We start from the raw sequence: 16,683 nt of genomic DNA, 5'->3' as shown, positions 1-16,683 counted from the left end.
GAAGCAGATATGGCTGCATTAAAGGCACGACACAAGCTGTTGAAACAAAAACATGCTTTAGAGGAGCAGGAGGAACAGCTAAGGAAAAAGAAAGAAGAACTGGATTTGGAGATTGAACTTGCAGCCTCAATGGCTAAAGTTAAGGTGTTTCAGGTCTCTGTCTGTTCTCAAGTAACTAGTGCTGCACAGATTAGATCTGATGGCATGAATTCATATTTTGAGCATGAAAATAAAAGATCTCAAATGTTGAATGTGGATGCAGATACATTTGTACCTACAGCAGCTGGAACTGACTGTCATGATAAAGCTCCAACCTTTCAGTCCTATTCTTGTTTGGGTGCACGACCTAAAAACACAAAGGTTAAACAAAATCCAGACACATTTACTGACCAGGTGAAGATAAAAACAATACAAGTTGAAGTTCCAACAGACCGAATGTTTCATCAAACTCAGCCACAATCATCACATCATAAAAATTCATTGTCAGTTGATGAAAATAAACAACTGTTAAGTGTATTGGAAAGGCAGAATGAAATTACAAGCTTGCTTGTAAATCAACAATCTTTATTTTTTCTGCCAAAACGAGACATACCGATATTTGATGGTGATCCACTCCAATTTAAGACATTTATGACAGCATTGAAACAAAGGCGCACAGTGCCAAAGATTGTTTATACTTCTTGGAGCAGTACACTAGAGGTCAGGCTCATGACCTAGTAAGAAGCTGTGTTCATATGCCTAGTGATTCTGGATATGCTAAAGCTAAATCTTTACTTCAAGAACATTTTGGTTGTTCATTGAAGATAATTGCTGCATATATGAATAAAGTTTTGTCATGGCCTGCTTTACAAGCAGAAGATGTAAAAGCTTTACAAGCATACAGCTTTCTGCTCAGGGAATGCTGCAATGTGATGGAAAACAATCACATTGTTGGATGTCCCTGCCAATATGCAAGCAATCATCAAAAAACTGCCCTTTAAACTGCGGGACAGATGGAAAAATGATGTATGTGATTTACAGGAGAAGTTCAAAAGAAGAGTAACTTTCAGTGACATTGTTCGGTTTGTAGAAAGGCAAGTGAAGATCGCTAGTGATCCACTTTTCGGTGATATTCAAGATTCTTTATCTAGACCAAAGAAGGATGTAGGAGTCTATCAATCACAGCAGTGATTAAAGATAAAAGGAAGTAGTTTTGCTACTATTGTTGGAGAAAGCTGACCTTGAAGTAAAGAAAGGACAAGAGACAGTTGTTATAAAGAGTTGTTTATTTTGTGGAGCTGGACATTCCTTGGACACATGCCCTCTACTGGGAAGGAGGACACATGGGGAGAAATTGACATTTCTGAAAGAAAATGGGGTGTGTTTTGGTTGTTTATGCACTGGGCACATCAGCAAAGACTGTAAAAGGCGGCATCACTGTAAAGTGTGTAGCTTAAGACATCCCACCATGCTTCATGTCTTCTCCAAAGAAAAGGAAACTGGTCCAGTCCATAAGAAGAAGGAAGTGGAGACAACAAGTGGAAGTGCCTCCATCTCTGCTCAATCCAGTGGTCTAACTGGGGCCAGTGAGCATGGCTGTACTCTTTCTATTTTACCAGTCAGAGTGAAGTCTACAAAGAGCCAGAAAACAATAATAACATATGCTTTTTTAGATCCTGGAAGCTCTGCATCATTCTGTACCGAAGAACTGATGAACAGATTATATGTCACTGGGAGACATACAAGCATCCTTTTACGGACAATGGGTCAAGAAAGGGTGGTTGGAAGCAACATTGTGTCAGATTTGGAGATTGCTGGGCTAAATGAAGACATCACCTGACTTATTCACACAAAGAAGCATGCCCGTTCATAACAGCAACATCCCCCACCAAGAAGACCTTGAAAGATGGCCACATCTGAAAAATTTGAAGATAACTGAAATCAATTCAGGAGTCGATTTGCTTATTGGAACCAATGTGCCTAAAGCGCTGGAGCCATGGGATGTCATCTGAAGTCAAAACGGAAGCCCCTATGCAGTTAGGACGATTCTTGGATGGACAGTGAATGGACCTCTCAGAGGAGACTGTGATGTCGACACAAAAGAGCCACAATCAACTGTTACTGTTAACAGGATTTCTGTGTCAAGACTTGAGAACTTATGGCAACAACAATTGAAGGTTGATTTTCCTGAATGTTCTCAAGATGAACAACCTGGATTGTCCAGAGAAGATAATCAATTCATGGAGCTGGTTACAGAATCAATTAAGCTGGAAGAGGGACATTACACCATTGCTTTACCTCTGAGACACAAAGATCTGAAAATGCCCAACAATAGGAAATTGGCTGAACAGCGTATTTTAAATCTCAGAAGGAAGTTTACCAAAAACCATCAATTTCTTTCTGACTATACTAATTTCATGAATGATATAATTTCCAAGGGCTATGCTGAGATAGTCTCAGTTGAAAATCTTGAACGGTGTGATGGGAGGGTTTGGTATATACCACACCATGGAGTATATCATCCTCACAAGAAAAAGATAAGAGTCGTGTTTGACTGTGGTGCAACATTTGGAGGAAAATCCTTAAACACTCAACTCTTACAAGGTCCAAACCTCATCAGTTCATTGGTTGGTGTCATTACCAGATTCAGAAAGGAACCTGTTGTTATCACAGCGGACATTGAGGCCATGTTTCACCAGGTCCGAGTACCACCATCTGACTCTGATCTGTTGAGATTTCTCTGGTGGCCAAATGGAGAGTATGATCAGCATCTGGTGGAGTACCGAATGGTTGCACACCTCTTTGGAGCTACATCGTCTCCAAACTGTGCATGTTTTGCACTGAGAAGGTGTGCAGAGGACAATCAACAGCTGTTTACTCCAAATGTCATAAATGCGGTGCTTCACAACTTTTATGTGGATGACTGTTTGGTGTCTGTGAGCACAGAAGAGGAAGCTGTGTCAGTATATCAAGGACTTCGTGCTTTGTGTAAGAAAGGCGGATTTCAACTTCTCAAATGATAAGTAACCAACGCAGTGTTCTTACTGCAATACCACAGCATGAAAGATCCATTGAGGTGAAGAACCTGGATATGGATAATGATGATCTACCTGTGGAGCGTGTGTTGGGAGTACAGTGGTGTGTACAATCAGACCTGCTGAAATTCAAGATCATCCTCAAAGATAGACCTCTGACAAGACGAGGAGTCTTGTCCATCATAAGTTCCATCTATGATCCTCTTGGATTTCTGGCACTAGTTGTCTTAGTCGCAAAGGGGATTCTACAAGATCTAAACAGAAGACACGTTGGCTGGGATGATCCTTTGCCACATGATATGGTCCAGAAGTGGAAAAACTGGCTGGAAGGACTTCATCGGCTTGAACGGTTTGGAGTTAACAGATGTCTGAAACCAGAAGACTTTGGACAAGCCACAAGTTTGCAGCTTCATCATTTCAGTGATGCAAGCGAGAATGGATATGGAACAGTGAGCTACCTGTTGCAGTGTAATGCTGATGGACAAGTGCATTGTGCATTTGTAATGGGTAAAGCCCGTGTAGCTCCACTGAAACCCATCACCATCCCTCGCATGGAGTTGACTGCTGCAGTGCTTGCCAGCCGTATGGATAAGCTGTTGAAGAAGGAGTTAAGAATGGAACTACAAAACTCAGTATTTTGGACTGATAGTACTTCAGTTTTGAAGTACATCAAGAATGAAAGATTGAGGTTTAAGACTTTTGTGACAAATCGAGTTGGAGAGATACTCAATTTGTCAAATCCCTTACAGTGGAGGTACATTGCTACCAGTATTAATCCAGCAGATTTGGCAACCAGAGGAACAAGTGTGGAGTCTCTTTTGAAGGCTAATACCTGGGTGTCTGGACCAAAGTTTCTTCATGACCCTGAATGGAAATGACCTGTAAATCCTGAGGACATTAGTCATTTTGTTCTGGAGGATCTAGAAGATCCAGAGGTCAAGACATTCGTTTCTGTTAATGCGACATGCACTAATGAACAAGTGGATCCAATTATGGACTTCATTCATTCATTCATTTTCCTCTTGGGACAAACTGAAAACAATGGTTGGGTGGCTACTCTGGTTTAAACAATTGCTGTCCAAACTGGCTCAGAAGAGAGCACAACTGAAGTTGGACCTTGCAAACTCCAAACTTGATGATGTTAAATTTCAAGAAAGATTGAAGAAAGAAATGAATGTGTTCAAGAAAAAGGTTGCATTGGGAGCCTTATCAGTGGAGGAGTTTGGAAAAGCTGAGAGTGCCATCATCTGCTATTGTCAAAAAAAGCGATATCCAGAGGAAATAACAAGTTTACAGAAACGTAAAGGTGTGAAGAAAACAAGCCAGCTCTATAAGCTTGATCCTATTCTTGAAAGTGGTGTACTAAGAGTTGGCGGAAGGCTAAGCAAAGCAGCTATGCCTGCTGAAGCTAAATACCCAGTCATATTGGCTAAAGACCTTCACATCTCCGAAATTTTACTGCGCCATATACATCGTCAGACAGGCCATGGTGGACGTAATCATATGCTGGCGGAACTGCGTCAAAAGTATTGGATCCCAGGTGCCAGCGTTGCAATCAGGAAGACTATCAAAATGCATGACTTGTTGACGACTCCATGCTGCACCAGGAAGTCAAAGGATGGCAGACCTTCCACAGGAGCGAGTGTATCCAGACAAATGCCCATTTACTTGTGTGGGTGTGGATTGTTTTGGTCCCTTTGAAATTAAGCGTGGAAGGAGCCTGTTGAAACGATATGGAGTCATCTTTACCTGCATGGCAATAAGAGCAGTTCACCTTGAGATGTTGTCATCACTGGATACTGATTCCTTCATCAATGGTCTCCGAAGATTTATTGCTAGTCGTGGTCAAGTGCTGGAGCTGCGTTCTGACAATGGAACCAACTTTATAGGAGCTGAACGCGAGTTAAGAAAAGAAATTGAAAGATGGAATCAACCTCTAATCAATAACACTCTCCTTCAGAAAGGAATAAAATGGTCTTTCAATCCTCCTACTGGCTCACACCATGGAGGTGCATGGGAAAGTCTTATTAAATCTGTTCGGAAAGTGATAAATTCTGTTTTGAGAACACAGAGTCTTGATGAGGAAAGTCTTCGGACAGTTTTCTGCGAAATTGAGGCTATCATCAATAGTCGACCTATAACCAAAGCCTCTACTGATGCCCACTACCTGGAAGCACTAACTCCAAATCATCTTCTTCTCTTAAAGACCACGCCTTCATTGCCACCATGAGTGTTTTCCAAGAATGATGTCTACGCTCGGCGAAGATGGAGACAGGTGCAATATATGGCGGATCTCTTCTGGAAGCGTTGGTTAAAGGAATACTTGCCTCAACTACAAGAGCGGCAGAAGTGGCAAAGAACAAGACGGAACCTTCTTCCAGGAGATGTCGTCCTCATCGTGGATGACTCTGCTCCACGCAACTCTTGGTTAATGGGTAAAGTTGTGGACATTGTTCCTGATAAAGGAGGACTTGTGCGGTCAGTTCGCATCAAGACAAAGACGAACTACCTGGAAAGACCCATTACCAAGTTGTGCTTGCTTCAGGAGGCGGAGACGCCTTGAACATTTCATGACCTTTTCTCTCTGTTCTAATCATCAGTGACTTCCTTTTCTCTAGTTGATTGCTTAGTCTAAAAGATAGATTAAAATAAATTTGATACTGAGCAAATTTATGACTATTTGTTTCTTAGGTTTGTCTCTTACAGTGTTAACATTTCAGATAATTATCTTTGTAATAATTAGGGGCTGGAATGTAAGAGCCTTATGGTTGAAATGAGCAATTACTGATGTGGCAGGAGCACACGGCTTGGACACTTGGGTGGTGGGTGTGTCGAGGTGGGCGTGACTGTCACTAAGGTATGAATGGGAGCCATACTGGCGCGCTGATTTTGTATGTATGAGGAAGCGGGTGCGCCGGTGGTGGTCATAATTTCTGTTGACCGTGCTGTAATGTCATTTATTGTTAGCCACATTGTATGGTTTAGCCTGGTCAGTATGTCTCAGTCCTTGTAAAGTCTGAACTATGGCTGTCAAAGTGGAATAAATTGATGATTGCAACAACTGAAGCGACTTGGAGTATAATGAAGCACGAGTCGGACAGTTAGAAATTCACCGCGTTAACCCAGTGCGGCCCTCTACAATACCGCTAGTTTGCCGCACATTTAACATGTATAAACATTTGTGATTTTTTTTTAAATCACATGTGAATCACATGTGGAAATGTGTGAATCACATGTGATTTTACCACGAAACGTTCCAAAATCACACGTATACATGTGCTTTCACATGTAATTCACATCATTCACATGTAAAAATTTGTATGAACCACATGTGTGGTTTTCATGTGATCACATGTGATTTTCACATGTCATCACATGTGAAAATCACATGTGATTTTCATGGGATTTTTTTGTAAGGGCACCTCAACCTGAATTCTAGAATCTCGGACTGCATTCCTGGAAAAGAATGTCTTACCAGTAGTGAACCCATGGTTTGGGAAACTTTACTGCATGAGCAACAGGAGAGTTCACTCCTGCAGTCTATTTTACGGTTTTGGAGAAAGAATGAAAGAAAAACCAAAAGCTGACATAGAACTGCACCCTGCAGCATGACAATTACCCAAAACAAACAATAAAATCCAAGAACTGGTGAGTATTAAGTCATGGAAGATGGGGAAAGTCAAAACTTAGATCTTGATGACCCTAGGGCAGTGCTTCTCAATTCCAGTCCTCAGGCCCCCCTGCTCTGCATGTTTTAGATGTGCCTCTATTCCAGAACAGCTGATTCAAATGATTGCATGACCATCAAGTGCTGCAGAAACCTGTTGATCACCCATAAATTCAATTCAGGTGTGTAACAGAAGGGAAACACCTAAAACATGCAGGGCAGGGGGGCCTGAGGACTGGAATTGAGAAACGCTGCCCTAGGGTGACTTAAAACAGTCGGTACATGCTAGAAACCCCTTTCACCAAAATGGCAAACATTGACACAGTCTCCTGATGTAGAAAAGTCTACATAAAAACAGAAGCCAATGAATTAATCAGCAATATGACTGCAAACAAAACAGTTAATGAAGCTGGATACTGACTGCTTTCAGGCAAGGGTAATCTTTTGCATCAAACAAACACATGGCGCACACACACACCGATTAAGCATTTGAAACAGTTTGGCATTTCTTGTTTCAACAACTTTACCTCCAAGGTGTTGAATGACCCCCCCCCCTGTGATCAGGATCATCTGCACTGCTATTTGAGCTAGACATTCATTACAAATCAAACAAAATTAAAACAGGTAAAAATCAATATACACTTGGTCTGTACCATGAGTTCTGCAGGTTTTATACCTTCTTGTAACTCAACAGGTCTATTTGTCTGTTGTTGAGAAATATTTCATTCCTTTAAACATGCAGAGAGGAGCATAGCTGAGAAATACTAGGAGAGAACTGGGTTGCTTTCAAAAATGGTACTCAGCCATAATGACAGGTAGCATCAGGATCAGTCTTGGTGCTAAATTTCTAAATGTTTTTCTCTCCTTGTTCCATCTAGACATGTACAAAGAATCAGGATCCAGAGTTAAGGTCAGGGAACAGACTGTTTCATCCAGGGACCCTCTGTTACTCCATCATATCTGTATGCTGGAGGAGCTCTGCCTGTTATTCTACTCCTCTGCTTTTTTCTTAGACATAGTTCCATTCTCACAAAGAACTGCAACAGTGCATATTTCAAATCAATGTAAAAACACATAAAATGTGTAACTTCACATTCATCTACCAAGTGGAGACTCGGTGTACAAAGAAAGATCAAAATCAATGATGTTTAAATATTAAACTGCCTTGCCATCTCTATAAAACAAAAATATGTATACACATATATATACCCACCAAACTTCACATTTCAAATTTTCTTTCTTCTTCGCTGCTGGTTGCCCTCTCTTTACATTTTCTGTTTGAGCCAATTTATCAGTTATTCACAATATGAGATATGGAGACCTTCAAACAACTTGTCACAAATCTTTCTTGTCATTAATTATTTGGTTAAGGCAGAGAAAAAAAAAATACCTAAAAAAATATAATGTCCTTAAAGCAGTTAAAACTTGCCTTACAAACTCTGTGACTATAGACACATCTTTCACATCTTCACATCTTGTGAAATGTCCTGATTATTTTCCCAAAAAAATACTAAAGAACTTTCAGAAAATCTAGAGAAATATGGATAATTTTATATATAAGAAGATTTGACTGCCTTGAATGAAAGGTAGAGATTTAGAGGCGATATAAATCATTTGTACAGCACTGATTATTCACTTAAAACAAAAACTAACTTACCTTAGGCAAATATAGCCACTGTGATTTTTAGCTTGCACACAACTCAGCTATCACCTGTTAGAGAAAAGGAAAAACAAAACACTTGCATCATATTGCATAAAAAATATGTGAACTCTAACAGCTATTGACTTTTAAACAGCCAGATACTTTGACTCCTAAAGAGGACTTTCTCTGTTCATTTCTGTATGTCTATCCACATCCAGAATGCACATTTCTAGGAACAGCAGTGGAGAAGAAGTCAAGGCTGTGAAAGCAAGGCTGCCTCAATCTGAAACAATTTGTTTCCAACCTTCTGATTAGAATTTTAGTGTTAAAAGTTTGACATCAATATAAATGATTCATAAATGTATCACACACACTATCAACATTACAATAAATATGCCATTGACTAATAAATAACTACCAAGCTGGATATAACCACTAAGGATATATTACAACAATGTATAGACCTAAGGTTTCACACATATTAAAGGGGCAGTGTCAGTGGCAGATTCTGATATGGGCAACATGGTTTGAGCTGATAGAACGGCAACAGTTTCTCAAGTAACCACTCGTTACAACCAAGGTATGCAGAAGAGCATCTCTGAATGCACAACATGTCGAACCTTGAAACAGCAGAAGACCACACCGGGCGCCACTCCTGTCAGCTAAGAACAGGAAACTGAGGCTACAATTCACACAGGGTCACCAAAATTGGACAGTAGAAGACTGGAAAAACATTTCCTGGTCTGATGAGTCTCGATTTCTGCTGCGACATTCGGATTGTAGGATCCCTTGAAGGTTTTCTATGGCAGTAGTGGTATTTATTTACCAGTAACTTGACAGGAAGAGAGGGAGAGAGAACGAGAAGACATGCAGCACATGGTCCCAGGCTAGGAATCAAACTGGGCACAGCAGCCTCAATATGTGGTGCCATTCTGAGTCATGCCAAGAACAGACACTTTGATTTTAAAGGTTTTATTGGCTCTCGTGGCCTTTATTTGAGGGTGGTCCTCTCTCACATCAGAAAAGGTTGTGAGAGAGGAAGGAAAGATGTGGAAAAGGTCAACTGGCTGGGACTCAAACCTGTGACTGGGGGCCTCTGTATGAGGGGTCATGCGCTCTGCCACACTGCCCTCGCAGCGCACCAAACAGACACTTTTAAATGGGAGTCTAGACTCAGAGCTGAAAAAAAAAAAAAAACAGCAACCATTTTTACTTTTCTGTAATTATGACTCTATTCTGGATTATAGAATAAATGGTAATTATTTGTTACTGGGATGCATTATAAACTATGTTGGTTACAATGTGGTTGGTTGTAAATTAATTATGTATTTTTAATTAATATTCATGCTTTTAATGCCTGATATATTTTCTTAATTAGCTGAGAACATTAAGGTCTGCAGAGCATTATTAGAATAAGTGCATCACAATCACACAAGCAGTGGCAGAGTCTGGGTGCTTTTGACTGAGATAAACTCACTCTGATGGATACTTGATTGGCTCATAAGCATGCTTTTAGAATCAAGATCCCTGCAAAATCTTAACTTACACTGAAAGCAACTGTTTTACCCCAGTTCCTGTTTAGAAACAAACAGTGACGTTTCAACAGATTTAATCTGCAACTCTGAACAGAAATGACGAAAGAGGAGTGAAAGGAAGCAGACTTTGTCATCAAATACAAGCAGTGGTTGATGTGGCTTATTTCTGCAAACACAGACTGTGCTCTGTTTGCCAAGCTGAAGTCCTTTCTAAAATTAGTGAAACTATTAAATGAGATGATTTGTGTTGCTGTGAAAATGATGATGAAGTTGTGACTTTAAAACAAAAAGAGGAGTATCATTATCAAGTTAAGTCAAGAGCAAGATTCTTTTGGTGAGTGGAATCCAATTCAGTTCACCAAAAAAGATAAATAAATTAATAGGTGAAGTCTGAAGTGCTAAGGTTTTACAAAGCGGTGCTCGTTTCTCTAACTGCAGAGATAGACATCAACAAAGAAAAGCTACTAGGATCAACAGGATAGATGGAAAGAAAGTTCCGAAGTATCCAGTTGAAAATCAAAAAATGAGTAGGGGAGTCAAAGGTGTTGAAGAAATTCAAAAAATGTAAGTGGAGGTGAAATGAAAGAAATCAAATGGTTAAAAACAAGTAATGGAGAAAGATGTGATAGTCTTTCGGCCATGATCAAATTCCAGGGAGAATGTGTATGGAGTAAAGTTTTCACTGGATATATGAGTTATGATGTTAAACATTTGAAATGCTTCAAATGTCAGATATTTTGACATCTGGCAGCAATTTGCAAAGGAAAGCAATGATGTGGAAGGTGTGCTGGTGAGCATGAATATGTGAAATGTGAAAGGGCAGCTAAAGATCAAAGGCTGTAACTGTGGAGAACACACTGCTGCTTATTGTGGGTGTGAAGTAAGTAAAAGAGAACAGGCAATCCAAAGAGTGATGCTTGTGTAACACAGTAGAGAAGGGTATTACATATATCTTGGATAAATGGGCCAATAGGTTCGGCTATCGGAGCACAGTGGAGTGTTTAAATGACACACAAGGGCAGTTGGGTGTATTTAAAGAACTGGTTTTAGTGACAGAAAACACACAATTAACAGTTGCACAAAACACACAATTATGAAAATAAAATTACACACAATAAAATGAAAAAAAAAAAAGAAATAACAATAATACTTGGCCAAGTGCTAATTCTTAATTTCAAATAATTCGGGTGCACCCTGGTAATGTGCACTCCAAATTGTATTAGTCAGCAGATTAATCAAATTAATCCCAATTTGGTTTGATTCAACTTCATTCACAGGAGAATTTCCACCACAGCTGTGCGTCACAATGTCCGAAATAAAACAATCCAAACAGTATTGTCCAAAAATCAATCAATAAAAAAAAACAATAATAATGGAGAATGTCAGTTGTAGGTTTCACACATAACCGTGTGTGAAGATGTATGTTGCTCTCCTACCACACCGCAGGGTGCAGCATGACTCCAAATGGGATAGACGAAATCTGGTTCTCTCTTTAGGTCCAGGTGGGAAGGCTCGCCATCAATATCAAAGGAGGGATCCACTTCAGGAATGATCCAGTATAAAAAAAAACCTGACCTGTCAACAGACAGGACCAGCAGAAATACAGGACTTTACCAAGCCGTTCTAGCTTTAATCCTTCTTTCCAACACAGTAACAAAACATTACCTAGTTACTAAAACAACGGATATTTTTTTAACAACAATGTAACAAACGACAAAAACACAAATAAAAGGCTCCGAATATGCTCACCGATCTCAGTGCGACACACTTCAGACAACCGTATAGTGGGTCTCAATCCGGATGCGTGGGGCACTAAACGATGTAACAAGGCATATTTGATCTAAATAATATAAACTTTAATAAAATAAAATTATGTTAAAGCCTAAATTTTACCTTTTATCTACGAAGAACAAGCTGAAATAACTGCCAGAAAGAGCCAACGATTCCTAACGGCTCTAACGGTAAAAAACTGAAGTTCAGTTTGTATTAATTTAATAAATAATTTCCAGCACAAAAGCTGGACAATCAACATAAAATCTATTTACAAAAGAGTTTATCCACAATACAGTTAATACAGCACGTAAAAAATACTTTTAACTGTCGGGATACATACTCTGGCGCTGCCCCGCTCAGCAGTCTCACCGCGTCGGATCTCTAGAGCAAAACCAACGGTACTGCAGACCCGGGGGAGAAGGGCGGGATCCACAACGGCAGCCTGCACCCTGATTGGTCCAGACGCTCTGGAAACCAAACTTCTCATTGGCCAGGCAGACCACCCAGCTTCCTTAACCTCTTCTCTTAAAGTGGCATACCCACTTTATGTGGGTTACACCCACCCCTCTGAAGGGTATGCCCGTCCCTGGGCATCTGCAATGTGACATGGAGTCACACAGCTTAAGGATGCCTGACGGAATTATGGGATACATTCTCAAAACCATTCAAGGAGCTAGTCAATGCATCACTTAGACCAGGGGTGGGCACTCCTGGTCCTCGAGGGCCGGTGTCCTGCAACTTTTAGATGCATCTCTACTTCAACACACCTGAGTCAAATAATGAGGTCGTTAACAGGACTCTGGAGAACTTGACTGCACTTAGAAGGAGATTCAGCTGTTGGATTCAGGTGTGTTGGACCAGGGAGACATCTAAGAGTTGCAGGACACCGGCCCTCGAGGACCAGGAGTGCCCACCCCTGACTTAGACCCTGGAACAGAGAATTCACCACCATCATCAGAGGATTTCCTAGTGTTACATAATCTAATCTGTTAGGCTTTGTGAGCACTCTTTGAGATCGACGGAGAGATGTTTCAGCATCTTGAAGTCCATCAGTCTGAAACTTTAAAGGTTCAGGCTGGGCAGTGACACGTTCATTTACTTCACAAAACCCATCATTGCATGCTGCATCTGAGCTCATCTCATTATCTGGAGGAGTTTCTTCAGATTGCTGCAAATCGAAACACTGAGGGGATCTGTTTACTGAGTTCAGTTCAGGTGAAACGTTTGCTTCGGATAATCTGTCTTGTTCAGGTGAGTTGACACTTTCAGGTGAGTTGACATTTTCAGGTGAGTTGACACTTGATGCACCCTGAATATCTCCAGTACTTCCATCTCTTACAAGGGATTGAGTTGTTGGAGCATCAGGTGAGAGGGAATTTTCAGACTCCTCTGTTTCTGCTGAGTGTCGGACTGCACAAGGAGGCTCACTCAACTTGTGAGTTTCAGGCACCACGACATGTGCATCAGGTTTTGACATAACATGAGAGAAGAATGTCCAATCAGGTACATCATCCAAATCTGAGATGATCTCCTCTTCACTCTCGACGACTGGACGTTGTCTTGTTCTGGGCCTCCTGTTTCGACAAGGCTTGACTGTTTCAGTTTCTGCAGCTACTGACAGGAATCCACATGGCAGAAGCAAGTCTCTGTGCAGAGTTCGCACTGGTCCATCTTTACTTTCTGGTTTAACTGTGTAAACTGGCATTTCTCCAGCTCGCTTGAGGACAATATAAACATCCTCCTCCCACTTGTCTGCCAATTTATGTTTTCCACGCAGCTTCACATTTCGTACGAGAACTCGGTCTCCTGTCTGCAAGGTTGATTCAATCACTCGCCGGTCAAATCTGGCTTTATTGTGACTTGCGTTCTTTCCTGCCTTGCTAGTAGCAATACGGTAACTTTCTTCCAACCGAGATTTTAAATTGCCAACATACTGAGAATGAGTCTGCTTAGCAGCATTGGTGGGCAATCTGAAAATCAAATCAATGGGTAATCTGGGCTGTCTCCCGAACATTAATTCGTACGGGGAGAATCCAGTCACATCACTCTTTGTACAATTATAAGCATGTACCAGAGGTTTGACAAAGTCTTTCCAGCGGAGTTTATCTGACTTATCAAGTGTTCCGAGCATTTGAAGAAGAGTGCGGTTGAATCTTTCAACCGGATTTCCCCTAGGATGGTAAGGGGTTGTGCGCACTTTCCTCATGCCAATGAGTTCACAGAGTTCTTTTATGGTTTTTGATTCGAAATCAGCACCCTGATCACTAAGGAGCTTCTCAGGAAAACCATAATGAACAATGAAATTTTCCCAGAGGCATTTTGCTATGGTCTGTGCCCGCTGGTTTGGAGTTGGTATAGCCACTGCATATTTTGTAAAATGATCAGTTATTACTAAAATGTCTTTAGTGTTTGCGCGATCTGGCTCTATTGATAAAAAATCAATGCACACCAGTTCGAGAGGTCGGTAGGTTTTAATGTTCATAAGTGGAGCAGCTTTTTCTGGATGTGTTTTTCGACGAACACATCTCTCACAGACTTTAACCATTTTATCTATGGTCATGTACATTTTCGGCCAGTAAAATCTGGTTCTTGCCAAATCTACTGTTCGTTCGACTCCAAGGTGGCCCATATCATGATGAAGACTCCTAAGTGCTGTAGCTCTTAGCGCCTCAGGAAGCACAAGCTGATATGAGACATTTGGACCGTCTTTTCGCTTACGATAGAGAATTCCATTCTGGATCTCTAACCGCGACAACTCTCTGAGTAACAAAGGTAGTTCTGGGAGTTCCAACCTAAGGCTGGGACATGGAGTTTCACCAGTCTCCAAGAGTACAATGACTGCATTGATAGCAGGATCTAATGTTTGTTTTTGCCTCAACTCTTCTTCTGAAAATGAATGGACCAGAGGGGACCCATCCACTTGTTCCTGCTGGAAGCAGTCGGGAATGGCTGTGGACTGGTGAGTGAGGGATTCAACTAATGTCAACCCAGGAGCGGTGGCTTGAACACCAGCTACAGATGAAGTAACCATATGACGTTCACAAATTCCTTTATCACTTCCTTGGGAACAGTTTCTGGATTGTCAGGATTGCTCAGATGGTACAGTGTGAACTGCCGGATTCTCTCACTCTCCTTCTTGGATGCATAATCATCCTTTGGTGGATCGTGAGGTCGGCGAGAGAGTGCGTCAGCATCTAGATTTTGCTTTCCGGCTCTGTACTGAAGATTGAATGAGTAAGTAGAAAGACTGGACAACCACCTGTACCCTGTCACATCAAGCTTTGCGGATGTTAAAATATATGTCAGTGGGTTGCTGTCAGTCACTACTGTGAAGTCTGTACCATATAGGTAATCAGAAAATTTTTCTGTGACTGCCCACTTAAGGGCCAAGAATTCGAGCTTATGAGCCGGGTACTTCCTCTCGCTCTTTGAAAGTCCTCGACTCGCAAAAGCTATGACTCGAGATTGACCATCTTGAACCTGATATAATGCAGCCCCAAGGCCAACAGTGCTGGCATCTGTATGTAGGACATACGGAAGTTGGGGGTCTGCAAATCCTAAGACTGGAGCTGATGTTAGCTTTCCTATTATGTCATCAAAGGCTTTCTGACATTGGGATGTCCACCGCTCACCAAAGGATTCCTTTGGGTTGCGATACTCTGGACTTGGATTTATCTTCTGCTTCTTGTTCAGCTTTCTGAGTGGTGGATAACCAGACGTTAGTTCATTAAGTGGTTTTACAATAGTAGAGTACCCTTGAATGAACCGCCGGTAGTATCCAGCAAATCCTAAAAAGGATTGAAGTTCTTTAAGATTTGCGGGGATTGGCCAGGTATTTAAGGCCGCAACTTTTTCAGGATCAGTTTCAACTCCTCTCTCAGAAACAATGTGACCAAGGTATTTCACTGATGTTTGAAAGAACTTGCACTTCTCTGGTGCCAGTTTCAAACCATATGTCATCAATCGTCCAAGAACACGCTGCAAGCGCTGTTCATGTTTTTCCAGGGACGATGAGAAAATACTCTGGTCGTCAATGAACACTAAAACTTCTTTTAGGTTCATATCACCAACACACTTTTCCATCAGTCTTTGGAAAGTTGAAGGTGCATTCGTTATTCCTTGGGGCATCCTGTTAAATTCCCAGAATCCAACTGGACACACAAATGCAGTCTTATGCTTGTCTGCTTCTTCCATTTCGACCTGATAGTAGCCTGACTTGAGGTCTAAAACAGAGAACCACTTAGAACCAGCAAGTGCAGTGAAAGCATCTTCCAGTTTTGGAAGAGCGTAGGCGTCTTTAATGGTCTGCATATTCAGCTTTCTGTAATCCACACACAGACGAACAGAACCATTCTTTTTGCGAACCACAACGATTGGGGAAGCAAATGGGGATTCAGATTCCCGTATGACTCCAGATTCAAGGAGTTCCTGTAGATGTTGTCTCACAGCATCCACATCGTTGGGGTGTATCGGACGTGCTCTTTGCTTAAAAGGCGTCTCATCGCTGAGCTTGATTCTGTGTTTCACCTTATCAGTATGGCCAAAATCTAGGTCATTCTGAGAGAAAACGTTTGGCATGGTGTTTAACATTTTTGTTATTCGCCTTTTCCATTCAGTGGATAAAGGTGAATCTCCAAAATCAAAGCTCAGTTCTGGGGAAGACTTTGCTTGAAATTGAGAACCATCTGGTTCATTGACAGTGTGTTCTTTGTGTAACACCTGTACTATAGCATTAACATCTGCCACAATGGTTTTGGGAGGAATGACTATATCATGATTGGTGTCATTTCTTAGTACGACAGGAATATGACATGAGCGTTTGCTTGGTAGAGTTACTGCAATCGCTGAAACGAGTAAGCCATTCGGTAGAGAAGAAGCTGATGGTTGCTCAAGAATGACATCTCTCTGAATGTTCAATTGATCAACATGAACAGAAGCTTCAACAACAGTGGTCTGTCTTGCAGGAACAACTCTAGGCAACTTGCCCGTTAGTTCTGCACAACCAAGACTGCTGTAGTTAAGCTCCCTTTGTCGTATCTCAAGTATTTTGAG

General features: G+C 41.2%; 1 long non-coding RNA gene across 1 annotated transcript; it reads right to left on the bottom strand.

Annotated features, from left to right (window-relative positions):
• Nucleotides 1-10,824: 10,824 nt before the first annotated feature.
• Nucleotides 10,825-12,184, bottom strand: LOC111606213. Its single transcript, XR_002751962.1, has 3 exons — nt 11,972-12,184; nt 11,752-11,813; nt 10,825-11,670 (listed from the first exon to the last, which is right to left on the bottom strand). It is a non-coding gene; the product is annotated as an uncharacterized LOC111606213 (long non-coding RNA).
• Between the last annotated feature and the right edge of the window lie 4,499 nt (nt 12,185-16,683).

The sequence above is a fragment of the Xiphophorus maculatus genome, chromosome 21 (assembly GCF_002775205.1).
Source record: "Xiphophorus maculatus strain JP 163 A chromosome 21, X_maculatus-5.0-male, whole genome shotgun sequence".
Lineage (NCBI taxonomy): Eukaryota > Metazoa > Chordata > Actinopteri > Cyprinodontiformes > Poeciliidae > Xiphophorus > Xiphophorus maculatus.
The sequence above is the reverse complement of the archived record's forward strand: the minus strand, read 5'-3'. Positions and strand labels throughout refer to the sequence as shown.